Source organism: Aegilops tauschii, chromosome 1 (assembly GCF_002575655.3).
Source record: "Aegilops tauschii subsp. strangulata cultivar AL8/78 chromosome 1, Aet v6.0, whole genome shotgun sequence".
NCBI classification, from domain to species: Eukaryota; Viridiplantae; Streptophyta; class Magnoliopsida; order Poales; family Poaceae; genus Aegilops; species Aegilops tauschii.
Genome location: NC_053035.3, coordinates 54,573,707 through 54,592,216, shown reverse-complemented (window position 1 = coordinate 54,592,216; position 18,510 = coordinate 54,573,707). Strand labels below are relative to the sequence as shown.

Genomic DNA, 18,510 nt, shown 5'->3' with positions numbered 1-18,510 from the left:
TTGAGTGTGTAAATAACCCAGGGCCACATGGGGTATTAAATGTGGTTACATTGGTCGTCAACCAAGCCCGCCCGTTTATGTTAGGACATGTGGGTCCAACTTAATTGTTCCTCAAAACAGCTGACCGTGCCCTGCCGCCCGACCGTGCCGGGCCCGCCACTCTGCCCCCCTTCTTCTCCGGGGGCGGCGGATCTTGCGTTCTCTGTGGCGGCGGCGGAGCCCTCGTTCTCAACGGCAGCGGAGCCTTCATCATAAAAAAATGGTGAGTGAATTCAAACCCTAGTCGCCCTCCCGTTCCTCTCTCGGGCCCGTAGATCTCAGCTCGTTTCCTCTGTTTTCGCTTGCGGAATCGATAGGTTCTGAGGGGAGTCCGTGGGCATACTGAGATGGAGCCGCCAGATTCAACTTCGAATAGGTAATGCGCCTCTCTCCGATCCAATTTTGCATGCAATTAGGGGGTGGCCTCGTCTGCTCTTTCTCACGGGCTCACACTGTCCGCCACTGACAGAGGGGATGCTGCCGCTCGGACCTTCGAACTGATAGTCAATTTCTTTCCATCAAAGGCAAAATTAGTTGATGGTAGCATACAGAACATTGAGAGAGACACAATTGTTAAATGGGAAGTTGAGTTTACAAAGATTGATCCACAAGTTCTACAGAACATGGGAGAGACGGCAGTGAAGAAATGGGTGGAAAAAATTGGGGAGAATATTGTTTGGGGTCCAGAGCAAGAAGTACCACTGTTGCGGTTTGATGATTGGAAATGAGAGTATGTGAGAATAGAAGATGGTGAACAGATTGTTGAAGAAATCGATCGGTAAAACGGCTGGACAAGCAAACGGGCTAATTTTTTTGCTGAGCTCGTTGATCTGAACTTTTTTCAAAGGTTGGATATGTGCCATCACAATTGGCTGCGCAGATGGTAGATGATGATTGGGCTACACAGAGGCCATTGATTCCCATGTGTATTGAACTTACAGTAATAGCCGAAGAGGGACAGGTGACTGGAACTGAAACTGAAACTGCAGCAACTGTTGATTGGAATGTAGTTGAATTAGATAAGCCTACTGATTTGGTCATTGCACCAATGCCTGACATTGAGATGGCCAAACTTTTTGGCATTCCAGTCGATGACAGAGATAAGCAGGAGAGGGGCGAATCTAGTTTGCCTGCTAATGCTGATAAAGAAGTAGATGGACAGTTGATGGAACAAGCTGCGGATGAAGTAGATGATGCACATGATGATGAGCTGGTGCATGTGCATGACAAAGAAAACCCTGTCATTGAAGTAGGCAAGTTGTTCCCAAGCATGAAGGAGTTTAGGATGTGTTTCAAGACTTATGCAGTGAAACATGAGTTTGATGCCAAGACTGTTTGGACTGATAGAAAGAAGTTTTATGCGAGGTGCAGATGATTTGATGGTAGTGTGAAGCCTTGCAAGTGGTACATATCTGCTAGACTGCAACCTGATGGAAGTACTGTCAGGGTTAACCAAATCCCCAATCAACATACTTGTATTACAAGTTCACAGAGAGTATCAACCATGACATCACAACTTTGGGTTGCAGAAAAGATCACCCCAATTTTAGCCAAAACACCAAACACTACTGCCAAGAAACTCAAAGTAGACTTAGAAAAGATGTACCCCATTAAACTGAAATATACCACAGTGTGGAAGGCAAAACAAAGGGCAATGAAAAATTTATATGGTGATTGGGCAAATACATTTAGGATGCTTTACAACTTCAAAGCAGAGGTGGAAAAGAGGTCACCTGGCAGTGTTGTGGAGATAGATACAGAGGTATCAGCCGAAGGTGAAGTCAAGTTCTCCAAGTTTTTTATGGCTTTGAAGCCTTGCATCGATGGGTTCAAAGCAGGGTGCCGTCCATATTTGAGCATAGACTCATCATTTTTGACAGGCAAGTGGAATGGTCAGTTGGCAGCATGCAATGCTCTAGATGGACACAACTGGATGTTTCCTATTGCTGTTGGCTTGTTTCAGTCAGAAACAGAGGCTTCATGGACATGGTTCATGATCCAGCTGAAAAGATGCCTAGGGCCAGTGTCACCTTTGGCTATACACACAGATGCATGTAAGGGGCTTGAAAATTCAGTGAAAAATGTTTTCCCACATGCTGAGCAGAGGGAGTGCTTCGGTCATTTGTGGATGAATTTGATCAAAAAATTTAGAGGAGAAGAATTTGGGCGCATGTGGCCAGCAGCAAGATCTTACACTAGACAGACACACAAATATCATCTTGATAAGATAATGGCAGCATGTGATGAGTTTGGTCCATGACTGAACACCTACCATTCTTTGTTATGGTACATGTTAGCATTCAACACTGCCATCAAGTGTGACCACATCAACAACAATTTGGCAGAGAGTTTCAACAACAAGGTGAAGGAGTTAAAAGATTTGCCTGTGCATGACATGGTTGACCAAATCAGGATCATGCTCATGCGGTTGTGGGAATTGAGAAGAAGGATAGGTGATTGTCTGTAAGGTGATAAGCTTCCAGCAGTGTACAACAGGTGGTCAATAGGAGCAGATGTCTTTCACATTTGTTTGTTGAAAAATCTTCACCTTGGGGTGCTGAAGTTAGAGATAACAAAACTGGAAGGAGACATGTTGTTAACACTGAATTGCATGATTGCACTTGCCTCGAGTGGCAACACACTGGTAAACCATGTGAGCATGCCATTCTCTTCTTAGCATCCCAACCGAAGATAAACATGCACCCATATTTGCATGAATATTATTCGGTAGCAAGATTCAAAGCTGCATATGCTACTCCAATTCCAGCACTTACAGATCAGTCTCAGTGGCCTGAAGTGGACATTGAATTTTCCATGTGTCCTCCCTTGACGAAAAGAAAGGCTGGCAGGCCTAAATAGAGTAGATTCAAGGCATGTTTTGAGAAAGGTGGGAGTAGTAAGAAGGGAAAGAAAGATGGAAAGCCAAAAAGGGCCCAAAAAGGTAACAAAAACAGATGCAAGTTGTGCCAGGAACTTGGGCACAGAGTGGGATCTGTCAAATGCCGTTACACTCCTGATAAGCCAAAGTATGTTCTTGTGTATTTGTTTGTGTTTTGATTTGGTGCTTTTTTCCAATTACTATATCTATAACATTTTCCCAATGGCCAGGAGGAAGCGAGCAAGTCAGCCCCTTGTTGTTGAACAGTGTTGGCCAACAAAAAAAGCAAGAGGTAATGGCGGTAGAGAAGAGAAGTGTGCTTGAGCCTGAGCAGACTGAAGAAAATCTTGCTGCAGTCAACATTCAGACTGAAGAAATTACTCTCGAGGTTGAAACTGAACCTGAGCGTGTCGAGGTTCAAACTGAAGAAACCCATGTTGAGGTACACACCGAAGAAACTGAAACTGCTGTCAACATTGAGTCTGAAGACACTGATCACGAGGGTGTTGGCGAGGTGTTGAAAAGACCAGTGAAGAAAACCAAGATGACCAGTGAACTTGTGTGTGTAGTAGAACCAAAAACAAGAAGTGCTAAGGCGAAGAAGGGCACGCGACGTGGTAGGAAGAGGTAGAACAGAGAACAATTTGAAAATTTGGGGCATGTAATAATATTTGTAACTTGGTGCGTACTGGTAGTCACTATGTATCCCCGTATTTCTATTCGAACTTTTTTGTTGGTACCTTGTCTAAACCAGCCAAATAAAATTCAAATTTAAATTCAAATTTGGGCTCAAATTTGAATTTGGGATGGGGTATTGATGTTTTAGTGCTATCTAAAGTACCTCAACTGAAATATGTTTGCTTGCTGATCATTCCGAGCCCTTTTGGTAAGTTGAACTCATAGTCATGAAAAGTGTGTCTCAAATGACCTCCAAAGGTAGGATAAACGGCCTCATATTTAAGCAAGTTTTTTTGGCACCTTGTCTAAACCAGCCAAATAATTTTTCTACACATCTATTCTACCTATATAGTGTAAATCTAAAGTCTCACTATTTATTGAATTAATTTTCTATTATTTTCTTTTTTTTGAAAAAACAAGGTTTAATAGCAAATTATATATAAAACAAGTTTAAAACATGAAAATGAGAAAAGTAAGTTAAGATCTTTCTTAGTCAATCCAAAATGAAGTTTTGGTGAGGTTTTTACACTTTTTATTTTCAAAACCCCACCTACTCTTGGGTGCCCACTACTCTCTCCCTTGAACTCCATACTACATTGTTCGAGGAATGACAATTTTGTGAAGGATTTTTCGTAAAAATGTATGTAAACCATATTTATATTTTCTTCTCGTTACTATACGACATAATAAGACTATGTGCGCAAGTTTTATATTTTTTTGATTTTTTTGAATTAGTTATGCTCAACCCTAATGAGTCAAAACCCCTCTCAAAACCCCTCAAAACCCCGCACACTACCGGGTCGTCGATCGTTGTGCGTGGACGGTTGAGATCAGGCGCTAGGGTTAGCTACAGTGTGCATCGATCCGCATGGGACGCGCTGATTGGTTGAATCAGTGGGGTTTGGATCAGCCTCTCTCGTTGGGGCATCAGGACCGTTCATTTGAATCCAACAGCAAGAGTTGACGCGGTGCAAGGACCAAGCCTACGCAGTGCCCTTTCCATCGTTGCATGCGTGCCCGTGCCTACCCGCAGCATGCATGCCCACCCGCAGAACTGCGCCCGTGCGTTGCATGCATGCCCTCGACGTAGCCCTGCTCCGCCACCCCTATCGACGCAGTAACTTGTCGCATGCCTACCATTAGAATTGATGCATCGTCGCATGAAAGCATGCGCCCGGCCACAACGCAGCAGCCCGATGAAGACAACCAAAAAGCCAACGCTGCATTGCGTGCTGTACATGGCGTGCTCCTCTTTGAGGACGCAATACTGGCATGGGGTATCGATGTGGGTATCGATGCCCAGTTCAAACGGCGTGCTGCCCGTTACAAGATGGGCAAATGAAGGCGTCCATTATTGTCACGTCTCCCATCGACCAAACGTTGCCCTCTAGCCAGGCCCTAGCAAGATGTGCAAATTAATGGGCTACGTCATGAATGCACGGGCGGCACACGCAGAGAACCCGGGGCAGGCGTGTCCCCTTGACCCATGACGGCACAGACGCGTGCGTGAGCCCATCCCCCTTGACCCGCGACCGGTGGCACAGAAGGATCGCAGCCCGTTTCCCACGCTCGTGTACACACTTTCATGGGGCGCCACCAAACGCCGCCCGCCCATTAATTCTACGGGGTGAAACCACGTCGCACTTGGGCTATTTAAGCCGGGCACTATCGTCTTCCTCTCCCTCCTCATCCACACCCCATCCTCTGCCTCCTCTGCCCTCCTTCTTCCTTCTTCTCCATCAAACCCGATCGAGCCCTCGAGCCACCCCGCCACCATGCAGTACAACGGCCCCACCTACCGCTTCCCCCCAACCATGCCGGAAAGGCTCTACCCGGCCGGAGTGTATGTAGAGAGAACCCTTAGGGTTTGGGCGATCTCGAGGTGGAGGGGCGCAAGGGAGTTAACGGAGTTCTTCCTTGCGGCGCTTCCGCCACCTCCCCCGCGGCTCTCCTCGGATGTACCATCTTGAGGAGGTCAACCACAACGGCGTTGTGGTTGGGCTCCTTGCCACGTTCACTAACCCTTTCGATGCTTTCCATCTCCTCGGGCGAGCGTATTGGGTTGGTTGTGAGTTCATAGCTTTCACAACCTACAATATCTTCACCGACTTCAACGGCATCTTCCCCAACAACGGCGTTATGCACACGCTCCCGTACCCCATCAACAACGGGGAGGAGTGAAGGGCGGCACCCGGAGGAGCGAGGTGGCCTGGAGGAGGAGGAGGAGAAGAACCCGAAGAAGAACCCGCGTTTGGTGCCCCCCGATCTATCTAGCTTGCTATAGATCTATCGTATTAGTTTTTTTAAGTTGTAATCTTTATGCTACTATTATTAAGTTTTATTATTACTTTAAGTTGTAAGGCTATCATGGAGTTGTAAGGCTATCGTGGAACTATGGGTTGCAATCGTTATGCTTCTATATAATCGTTATGCTACTATATATATTGTGTGTTTCGTGCTATTATTTGTGGATTGCTATGGGTTGTTCTTGCTTATTATTCGTGTATTGCTATGGGTTGCTACGGGCCCGGGTTGCTACACCCCAATCACCACACACACCATCTTCAAAATATTGGCCAAACCATGGACATGCAACTAGGAGCCCCATGCAAATCCACTATGGACATGGGTGCAACTAGGAAATGCAAACTAATTTACTTCGGGCACTTCATGCAAGCATGCAACTCATTTAGTTCATGGAACCGTAGACATTCATAAAAACAATTAACATTTAGTTTTGGGACAATTGCATTTTTACCCCTAGTTGGTTCCTACCCACGGGTTTTGCCCTTACTTTTCGAGCTTGCTCAGTTTTGCCCTTACTTTTTCTGTCGAGGTCCCTCGAATGCCCTTTGACCGTTTGACCAAAACTTTGAAAATTCATAACTAATTCATATGAACACAGAAAAATGCAAATAAGATATCAAAATGTTCAGATAAACATTACCTTTATGTGCATATCATTTGCATTCAGGACAAAAGCATCGTTTAAACTACTTGAGGTAGTTAATGTTATTAACATTATTAAAAATAAAAAGGTATAAACAATATTTTTTTCATGAATAAAAATTACATGCAAATGTAGGTGATGTTTTCTGAACATCCTGATATCTTATTTGCATTTTTCTGAGTTCGTATCAACTTGTTATGAAGTTTCCAAATAATGGTCAAAGTCGTTAGAACATTCATAACAAGATGATATGGACTCAGAAAAATGAAAATAAGATATCTGGATGTTCAGAAAACATCACTTACATTTGCATGTAATTTTTATTCATGGAAAAAATATTGTTTATACCTTTTTATTTTTAATAATGTTAATAACATTAATTACCTTAGGTAGTTTAAAGGGTGCTTTTGTCCTGAATGCAAATGATATGCACATAAAGGTAATGTTTATCTGAACATTTTGATATCTTATTTGCATTTTTTTGAGTTCATAGGAATTAGTTATGAATTTTCAAAGTTTTGGTCAAACGGTCAATGGGCATTCGAGGGACCACGACGGAAAAAGTAAGGGCAAAACTGAGCAAGCTCGAAAAGTAAGGGCAAAACCCGTGGGTAGGAACCAACTAGGGGCAAAAATGCAATTGTCCCTTTAGTTTTAGTGCATCAAAAAATGATCCATCACAAAATTTAGTGCAAGAAAAAGGCCAAAATAAAAACAAGTAACATTTTATTGGGCCCCATTTTATTTGCCGAAGTTAGAGGTGGGCTAGTGCCCCTACGCGGGTGGGCTGGTCTTGGGCATGGTTATTTTCTCAGGGCCCATTTTCTCACGGCCCAACATCTATTCGGCAGCCCAGTTTTGTTTTTTACTAGAAACTGAATTTGGGTGTGTACTCTGTTAACTGAAGAACAAAAACAGAGGAAACAGAGCATGAACACTGAATAGGGCCCCTGAGAATATCATTACAATAATTCAAGCAAGTTTTGCTTCACACTAATTCAAATTCATCTAACAAATGATCCCTGGCTAACTCAAACTACTGGGCACCCCTGAAACTAGTTGACACACTAACTGAAACTCTAACAAATTCTAGCGATTGATGAACATCAAGTAAAATAAACCCATAGCAATGACACAACCATAAAATGCTCCAGCCATCATATTTGCTTGCTGCTTCAAATCGATCAGATGCTTTAGTTGCTTGCCAATTTTCTTCAATTCACACTTCAGTTCTGCACTGTGCATCATCGGATCGGCTCTGTCCGCCAAATTGGGGGCTTGTTCCACGGCAAGCCGCCCCCCAAAATTGAGCTCTTGGGTTCCGGTTGATCCCTCCAATTTCAACCTTTCAACATAGTCATCGAGCCACTCAAAATGCCCACATTTCTTCAGAACCTGAAAAACAGGGGGCCGGCGGCGCATGAATCCTAGATCCACCACCCAGATCCACCGCCCTAATTCGAGGAAAAAAAGAAAGAAATCGGGAGAAATTAGACCATAGGATTGGTCAAGAACACAGATCTAACCTGCCCCGGCTGTGGCTTGCTCAAGCATTTCACAAACTCGCGCCCACGGTTGCCATTTTCTTCTCTCACACAAGTCAAACGCTTCAGAGGCTCCATGCGCGGGCAATCGGGGCATCTTGTCAACGGCAGTGGACCGTACTACATCCATGATTGGCGGGAGGCCGAAGTCGAGCTAGACATCACTCGCCGGCGGCGTGCTTCGTTGCCGGAGCAGAGGAAGAAGAAGGTGGGAAAGGAAAGGGGCAGGGCAAGCAATGGAGGGCGGGGGGGGGGGGGGGTGGGCTGGCTCGGGCTCGTGGCTGGCTTGGGTCGGGGCACGTTGATGAGCACGGGCATGCTTGCGTGGATAAGTTGTGGGTCCCACCCGCATGCGAGTAACTGCTAGGGCCCGCATGTCATAACTCGAATCGCTAACCCCTCGTGTTTTTCATTTCATGGTTAAACAGAGCCATGTCGCATTGGAGCTATTGTTTGCTTCTAAAACATCGCATCACAGCCATTCATTCCAACAACGTCGCACTCCTTCCAATTCGCATGGAAAACGTCGCACAGGAGCTATCGGCCCATTTCTTCAAGTACTAGCAATGTCGTTGCAACAAACAACATCAATAACAAGGGATAAACAAACAAACAGACTGCGGGTGATGAAATGTGGGGATGGTCAAGGAGATGGAGAGACTGGATGTGGATTGTCTTACCGCCGAAGAATCTCCTTAACAGAATCCATCTCCCCTCCTCAGCTGACAAGTAAATGTTGGCAGGGTTTGATTAGGGAGGAAAGTTTAGCTAGCTAGGGTTTAATCCCAGGAGAAGAGAAAAGAAATTGGGAGAGACGAGGAAGGAGAAAGGCTCACCTCAATAGATCGCGAGGGGGAAGGGGGGAGAAGAGTCGTCGCTTGCCGCCGCCGGGGACAGGCGCCTGGGATCACCGTCGCCGGTTGTTTCTCCCGGCGGGGCGTTGTGGTGGGGGAGGGGTTGAGCCCAGCCGAGCAAGCCAAAGATTTTTTTAGGGGAACTATGTGAAGAAGTTTCTCTCTCTTTTTTTTAGCGGAACTGTGTGAAGAAGTGGAGGCTCGCTCATCCTGACAATGGAGGCCCATCCCAGTCAGGACCACCAACTGGACACTCCATGTGGCCCATAAAGCCCATTTTAGGGATAAAGCCGGCACACCTTTTTTTTGTGAAAAGGCCTAAGCCATGTATTAATCACCATCATCATCTTTGTCTAAAAAATGTATTAATCATCTCTTTTTTGTGGGTCATGTATTAATCATCACAGGTGCTTACGAATACATCCATACAAAAAAATAAAATAGCATTCAAATTCTTGAGGGTGTCGAAGTCTTCTTCCTCCTGCATAGCTCGATGCCGACTCTGGAAGAATGTTTCTGGTGCACCGCTGCTTGTGGTGCTACCGGTACATCGGACGCATTAACACATTTTAAAATGTTTCAAAAAAAATATAATTTTTTAACACATTGGCAATAACATCAATGTATGTTGTCATAAAATTTCTTATCAAAATTCAAAACATTACTCGAGATACAAAAAATGATAAATTTGACATCAATGTGATAATGAGCCAAATCTAAAGCTAACTTGTGTTATGTACTACTCAATGTTGAATTTGTCATTGTTGTATCTCAAACTATGTTTCAAATTTTGATTTGAATTTTTGTAACAACATACATTATTGTTATGTGAATGTGCTACATATTTTTCCAGAATTTTTTCAATCATTTGAAAATGTTCTAAGAAAGTTCGGTGCACCAGTAGCACCAAATGACCCGGTGCATCAGATACGTCCTCCCATCTCTGGTCCTCCACCTTGGCGGAGCAAGCTTTTTTAAACCCAGGAACTTGTAGAAGCAGCGTCCAGAAAGTCGTCCGCGAAGAAAATCGCCACCAAGAAGAAAATTTCGATAAGAGTCTGTAAAAACTCCAAAGACCATAAAAAATGGTCGAATCCAGACGGATTCACTGAAAACCACCGTCTTGCCGCCCCAAACCAAACTCGAGGACATCCTAAAGAAAACCTAAAAAAAAAATCACCGCGTTGCACGACAGGTTCGGATCCGATGCCGCCGCCGTCCAGGACCATGTACTGATTGCCTTTTCTTCGATGACCTAGGTTGTCGTTGAAGATCACAGCACTGGATGACCAACGCCGCCGTCGAGCACTGCCTGACAAAGACCGTCACCCAAGCACACCTGCTTCATCCCGCAATAGCCCTCCAACTCCTCCACAAGCAAAGCCACCCCCGATCAGGCCCCCCGCCAGCGCCGGCGGGCTTTGCCCGGCGATGCCCTGACGGCGGCGAGATGGAAAGCAGATGGTATGGCGGTAAAGCCAGCACATCTGGCATGGGAAAACAACACAGCGTGCTCTCTCAACACAACCCAGCTCCCTGGTCTCGCTGACGAACAGTTTTTCATATTTCATACATAACCAAGGCTCAGGCTAACTCCAGCCTCTGAAAAATACATCTTCGGGAAGATACCACTACTTGTGAAACAAACAGCAACAGATACCTATCCAGCACTCATCCATCGGCGCGGGCAAAACAGAACCATCCTGCACTTGATTGCAGGGAGAATGATGGTTGCTTGTTCGTCTGGGCACCTGCACAGTCGAAAGTCCATTTCCACAATAGGCTTTTTAGTTCGGCTCAATCCTACCCCTGCCCGACGGTTCGACTATGCTAGCAAACTATTACACCTTCCATCATCATGCGCGCTTCAACATCTTCAGGACAGTCGATGCAGCAGTGCCAAACGGCCTTCGTGATCGGTAACTAGTCGCTGATTTCGGACCACTTGCTAATTTCTGAGACCTGCTCTCCAACAAGTCCAACATGCCAAGACGAACGTTAGAGGAAGACCTTCGATCAGTCGCTTTCTTCTGGACGCCATCATATCGGGTATCTGGCATCTCTTTGCGTGGTGCATATGATGGAAAGGTCCTCACATTGAACTGACATGTTAGCACTGATCTCCAGACAGGAAGAAACTGATCTCTTGCGTACCAAAGGTTCTGTCCTCTGCGTGGCTTCCTTTTCGCGGCCTGGTTAACACGTAAAAATAATCAAGATATCGTGGTCAAGAAGACACAAAACATAAACTCAGCGTGATCAACAACATGTACATGGCCCTTTTTTAGGTTATTGTCATTGAGTCATCCACTAACTACACAAATAAATGGAGCCCCTAGTCAGGTAAAAAGGGGGAACAAAAACAAAACATATGTGAGTCTTACCCATATAATTTGACCACACTAACCAGACAGATCAGTTCCATAGCATCAGTTATCTTTAGAAAAGAGAAAACAAGTGTTTTATCTCTAGCCATTATAGGACTCTTGAATTTGTACATGTCACGCTAAAATATGGGATGATACAATACCCTTGCAGTAAAAGATTTGAATGGCACTACAGCCACATGATGAACTTCAGTGTCCTGATAAAAATTGTCATCGAATGAACTTGATGACATTTTATACTCGGTATTAACATGTAAACAGCAGAAAGAAATGAAAGCCTAAATTACCAAATTTAGTAAAAAAACGATTTTCAGCATGAAGCAAAATAATAAGAACAATAAAAGTCGAAAGGCACAAGTTCAAATACCCATACAATTTTTGCCTTGACTTCCAGTGTAGACGATCCTATGGCTGCATTTGTCAAGTCTGTTTCCCCTGCTTCCGATTACAGAATTATTACGGCTCATTTTGCAAATTGTTACAGAAGCACAAAAATACCAGGTTCTGAAACAAGCACGCACCATGTTCATGCAACACATTGTCCGGCAGTGGACAAGCATACGGGCGACTACAAGAGCATGTGGAAGAAATAATTAAAACATTGTTAGGTAGATCATCTACATGTACAAAAAGAATAGACGCAGAAGGAAATAAAAAAAATCAAACCAGACAAGGTCTTCGATGCAGATTACTTTTCCACTAGGACCAACATCATAATTCTGGAGAACTTCTGAAACCTTTGCAAGGACCTCCTCATGAGATGCCTGCATAATTATTATTTTCTGTAAGCTAACTGATATTTTTTTTGCTCCCTCTGTAAATTAATATAAGAGCGTTTAGAACACTACTTTAGTAATCTAAACGCTCTTATATTAGTTTACGGAGGGAATACTTTATATGTATCGAAGCTAACACTAGGTATGCAAAATTTGGTTTAACTCAGGTGCTATGCATTGATATGCTCCGTATACCCAAAAGGTCATGTGCAGAGGGCTTAAACACTAGACTACCACTAGAAACCTCGAACGCACTCAGCAGACACATATGAGTACACTTCTACCATATGGCAGTAACTACCATAAAGAAATAGCTTTATAGTGTTGCTATGGCTTTCCCTGCATGATAAATTTATTTCTACATGTACAGAAAATACTTGTATTGTACATTTTTCAGAATATATTGGACAGATTTCATAAAAGGAGGAAATCCAAGTCATTAGACTGCGATCCACTGGATATTAGCATTGGATTGATAACAAACTTGGTTCAAAAAGCTATGAGAAGAGCACATCACAGAAAACGATTTAGATATAGAAATTTTGTTCTTTTCATGTTTTTTTTTGAAAAGAAGGATAGATCCCTGGCCTCTGCATCTGAACGATGCATGCGGCCATTTTATTAATTATTCACAGAGGCCATACAAAGTAATACATCAGAAATTTTGTTCTTTTCATGTTGGTCAGCAAGGGACATGTTATGCAATATTCTCTCTCTACAATAAATATTACTCCCTCCGTCCCATAATATAAGAGCGTTTTTGACACTACACTAGTGTCAAAAACGCTCTTATATTATGGGACAGAGGGAGTACAAGTTATCCTAACATTAACATATTAAAATATATTCAATAGAAGAAAAAAATAGACACCTAAGACATTGAAGATGTGATCTAACGAAACACGGTACCTTTGAATGAGTTTGAATATATTCGTCAAGAGCATCACCAGCTTTGAGAATTATCCTAACAAGCACCAATGTGTTACTAAATTGTACTTTCTTCTCTTTCCGCTGCTTTGCTGCCTTAGTATTTTTACCACTTTTTAATCCACACCCCTCCCTTTCTAGGTCAAACACAGAATCCTCGATAAGAGTCTTGATCGTATCAAATCCATTGAGCTTGCGGAAATGCCTATGAGCCGCGAAGAGCAAAATAGCTGCAGGGACAAGCTTCCCATGCTTTATGCAATCCCAGAGCTCATCTACTACATTATCTGTGTGACTTGCAAGCACCCTAGTCGTGTCCAAGAAGATCTTCTGCATAAGTCACCAATGCATAACAGTTTTAATCTAAAGTGGTGACATTCTATGTAATAAAGAAGGATTGACATTAAATTATCAACAAGAGAAGCTAACAAAAACTTGTAATTGCAGACAAATTTGACTCATTTCTCCTTCAATTCAAAAGAAACAGTGCCTCCTACTCAAGTACAGACATAAATACAGAAAAATTTACAGAGGCAGACTATTCTTTCTCACAAGCTGAACTATACAAAGCAACAGATTGTCAGTTCTTAAACACTGTAGGAGCAGTCGAGTTAAATATCTGGCATGAAGCTGAACTTCTTCTCTGCTCTTATGTAACCAAAGTAGTAACTGATGTTTGGAGGGATTTAAAACAAACCATCTCAGGCAGGCAAAGCAGATATATGAGCTTGTAGATGTACTCGACATTCCCCTTCATATAGTTCTGGTCAGCTAACAGATTGTCCTCCAGATACTTGTGCTGGCAAGTGTTCTCGATGGCAACATGGAGTGGAAGGAGGCCCTCGATGATTATATTCCCCGAGGTGCGTAGATTGGCCAATGCACCATGTTGGAGCAGTACCTCAACCATGTCAGCGGAGAATGACTCAACAGCTTGGTGAAGGGGGAAGAACCCAAAGTTGGTAATGTAGTTGGGGTTGGCGCGCATCCCACAGAGCCTAGGCGCCTTCCCCTTCAAAACAAACTTAGCGCAACGCAGGGCATTCATTGCAATAATTAAGTTAAAGCTTTGTGGAGTGATAACATATCCATAAACAAGGTGCTGCCTATACTTATCGAAGAGGCGGAGGAAGCCCAGAGCACTATCTTTTTCTAAGGTGGTCATGAAGCGGTCAAATATCTCATAAAACTTTGTGCGCCTCTCCTAGATGGATCCATCCATGTTTAAACAAGGTGAAAAGCAATCAGTTCAGCTATCCTGCTAACAATACATAACAGGAGAAGTATATATCCTATGAAGACATCTTATGTTAATGAAATTAGGAAAACATGCACTTCCCATCCGTCAACTATTGCGCGAGTGAAACTTTTAGCATCCAAAGCTGATCCCCCACTATTAACATCATGCAATTTTCAGCTCTTAAAATTGTTTTGTCCGTCTGAAAGCAGTTTCGAATGAAGTGACGCTTACGTGTAGGCTACATCGTTGGCATATGTTTGGCATGTCACAATTTTTTCCTTCATGGTATTCCATCATTTTTTATTAGAAATTCTGAAACATCGAAAAAAATGAGATTTGGCGGGAAAAAGAACATTACTTGTTTCCTGGATATTTTCTGTTTTGGTGAAAAATGTGTTACTTGAGACACTCTTTTTGTTTGTGAAAGTTATTTTTCATATAATGTAGGAGTATGTGTGAGCCTGTTCTCAAACCATTATCTAGAATAATAGTTCTCATTTCAAGACTTATAAAATTTTCCTGAATGATGTGGGTGGTTTCAAGAGTTTAGGGTGGAACCTACACTCATGTAATAACTGAGGGTGTAAATTATCATGTTGAAGTACTCCGTATACAAGATAGCTTCCAAAAAGTATTGCAGGGAAAACACGAAGAGCGTTACTAAGATGCCAAATGATATGTCAACCGTGCGAAATGAACAAGTATAAAGAACCTTAGGAGTGCGGTCTGGGACGATTATGTTGGCGGCTCTGACTTCAGAAAGGAAATCCGCAATTTGACGCATGTACTAAAAGAGAGGAATAATCAGTCAAGAACCACTATAAAGGAATGCAATAAGAAGAGGGGGGCAAGTTAATTTACCTTCACGCTAAACTGATGAGGGCACTCTAAGGCCAGAATCCAGGGATGAGGAGGTGGGCGGGGAGGGTTCCATGGATCATCGGGATCACCAGTGAGCGATCCAACAGTTGCACCTTTACTATTATATTTATCTTGGTGATGAAGAGCTCCTGCTGCCTCAGTTCTGTCGACTGTTTTCAGCGGCATTGGCTGAAAGGAAAAGGGAACATACCATTGGATTATTATGTCAATCCAATTTGGCATCGTGCTGATATGCCAAATTTTAGCGCGCTACTGCTAGACAATGTGACGGAATGCTCGAATCATATTTAGGAGAGGCTGTTGGGACCTAATCGTCATTCAGTGTGATACCTCTGCAATTCTGCATCAGGCTCTACTCTAAGGTGTTCATTACCCTAAGGTGCTAGTTGATTCAGAAACAAAGAAACAAAACAAATTGATGTCAAGTACACCAATAGTTTGGAAGAGTGTATTTCTATATGAAATTGGATCTTCCAAAAGATAGGGTTCTCCTCTACAATATCGGAACCCTTACGCAACCATTCAACGATGAACCATCCTGCTCCTCCTGCCCACAATGTGGTATGAGGAACCGAATACTGAAGGAACTAACCTGAAGTTGGACGGCCGATTAACCTTAGTAGAAGCTGCAATTCCGACCTGCATGCGTGCAACAAACCTCAGTTTAAGACTCTAGGCGAGACTTTTGCCACACATATAGGGGCAACGTCAAATCAGAGAACGCTGCAAGGAACGGCAACTGATTCCAAGTTTCCAACAGCAAGATTCCAAGCATCAACGGTGCTAGAGGCAACAGCATAATGAGGCACCGGGGAGAGCGAAAGAGACAGAAGCAGCAGTTACCCTGACAGAAGAATGGATGTGAGTAAACCAAAACACCGCAACTAGGTGAAAATTTGGTTTCCTTTTGTTGATGGATTGCAGATGCTGGAATTTTGTCTATTTTGGGCCCAGTCCAATAGTAGTTTCAGAAATTCTTAATAAATCCTAGAGGCCCACGCAGCCCATTCGTGCAAGGCAAGAGGTGGAATAAAAGTTTAGTCCCACATTGCTAGTTTAGAGCGAGTTGGACCTCTTTATAAGGGAGGTTCTTTCCCCACTTGTATGAGTATGAGAACAAGAGGGACATCCACGTGCGCTCCTCCTCCGCCGCCGCGCCACGGTCTAAATTTTTGCGACGCACTACGGGTATACGAAAGGTCACACGAAAGCTGAAAAGATTTTTGCGAAAGTGGAGTTCGAATGCGAACGGTGCAGCCCTTCGGCTGCTGGCTGTTCGCTTCATCTCCGTCTCTTCGTTTCGCCTCCCGTCATTGCCCTCTCGCCTCCTTCTCTTGCGCCTATAAAAGGGAAGTCGCTCCTCTCAGAGAGGCGCACCAGAACTTCTTCTTCCTCTCGCCACCGGTTCCAATCTATGAGCTGCTGCTGTCTTCCTCATCCCGGCTTGCGGCGTGCACCGCGAGTCGGGACAGTAGGCCTCCGAAACCCCACCACTTCGAGTCCTGTACGGGAGAAGGGTGATAAGGTTTTTGGGGAGCGCTCCGCGTGACTACTGACTTTTCCATCACGGACTCCGACGACTACTTTCCCGACGACGACTTCTTCCCCGACGTCGACAACCTCATCGACGACATGGCTGGAGAGCATGTCGACCCCAAGTCCAGTGCTTCTGCTGCTGCTGTCCCGTACGTGTTCTTCCTCTTTTTGTTAGAGACCCTGCTACAGTTCCTTGTTCTAGTGTTTGCCCTAGATATGTTAGACTCTGTTTCATATATGCAACTTGCTATACTATATGCTCTAGATGTGTTTAGTTACAGTTCATATATGAAGATGTTGTTTACCTTCTCTTTATCGAATCGCATGACTTGTTTTATCACTGCTATACTAGTCGTGCTTTATCTAGTATTTCTGATAATAAAATCATTTGGTAAATTGCTCATATTTCCAACAATCCAAAAACCTTATTATAGGCAATTTACCCCGAGTGGTTTTGCTGCTTCCATGAAACCTCCTATGTTTGAGGGTATCCACTATAAGAGGTGGCGCGTGAGAGCAGTCTTATGGTTTCAAACCATGAGTTGCTATGACGCCACTCTTGGCAAACCTGAAGGAGAGCTTGATGCTCAACAGGCACAAGCTTTTCAAAAAATGGATACTCTGTTTAAGGATGCTCTCTTGAGTGTTCTTGGTGAGAACATAGTTGATGCTTATGCGTCAATTGATAATGGAAAAGATATGTGGGATGCACTCGAGGCCAAGTTTGGGGTCTCAGATGCTGGCACTGAGCTGTACATCATGGAGCAATTCTATGATTACAGGATGACTGAAGAGCGCTCCGTGGTTGAGCAAGCTCATGGGATACAGTCATTTGCTAGAGAACTTGAGCACTTCAATTGTATGCTATCGGACAAGTTTGTTGCCGGAGGTATAATCACTAAGCTTCCTCCTTCATGGAGGAACTTTGCTACCTTACTGAAGCATAAGAGACAGGAGTTTTCCGTCCCGGATCTCATTGGTACTCTTGATGTGGAAGAAAAGGCGAGAGCAAAGGACACACGTGCTCGAGGTATTGAGGGAGGATCTAGTGCCAATCTGGTACAGAAGAAGAACTTCCAGCCCCACAAGTTCAAGAACAAGGGCAAGTTTGATGGTAAAGCAAAGTTTGATGGGAAGAACAAGGCTGTGCAACACACGAACTTCAAGAAGAAGAATGACAAGAAGAAAGGTGCTTGTCATGTGTGTGTGGATCCTGATCATTGGTCTCCTAGTTGCCCTAATCGCTATGACAAGCGTCATCCTGGGAAAGGCGGCAAGACCGCTAATGTTGTCATTGGAGACACTGACATGAAGGATGCTGGGTATGGTATATTTCCCACTATTCTTTCAGTATGTCATTCTCCTGATTGGTTGATTGACACGGGTGCTAATGTGCATGTATGCGGTGATATTTCCATGTTTTCGTCTTATCAGACCGCAGGGACTTCAACCGTGCTGATGGGCAACGGTTCAAGTGCTTCTGTTCGTGGTGTTGGCACGGTCGATCTGAAGTTTACTTCGGGGAAGATCGTGTGGCTGAAGAACGTGCATTATGTCCCCTCCGTCAATAAAAATCTTGTTAGCGGATCTCTTCTGTGTAGAGATGGCTACAAGCTTGTCTTTGAGTCGAATAAATTTGTAATATCCAAGTATGGAACCTTTGTTGGTAAAGTTTATGAGTCAGGAGGCCTGTTTCGTTTATCCTTATCAGACGTTTGCAATAAAGTTGTTAATCATATTTGCAACAATAGTGAATCAAATGTGTGGCATTCACGTCTTTGTCATGTTAACTTTGGTTGCATGTCGCGACTAGCGAAGT

General features: G+C 43.8%; 1 pseudogene; it reads right to left on the bottom strand.

The window, feature by feature from the left end:
- Window positions 1-10,268: 10,268 nt before the first annotated feature.
- LOC109762259 (uncharacterized) lies at window positions 10,269-15,320 on the bottom strand (annotated as a pseudogene).
- Window positions 15,321-18,510: the final 3,190 nt, after the last annotated feature.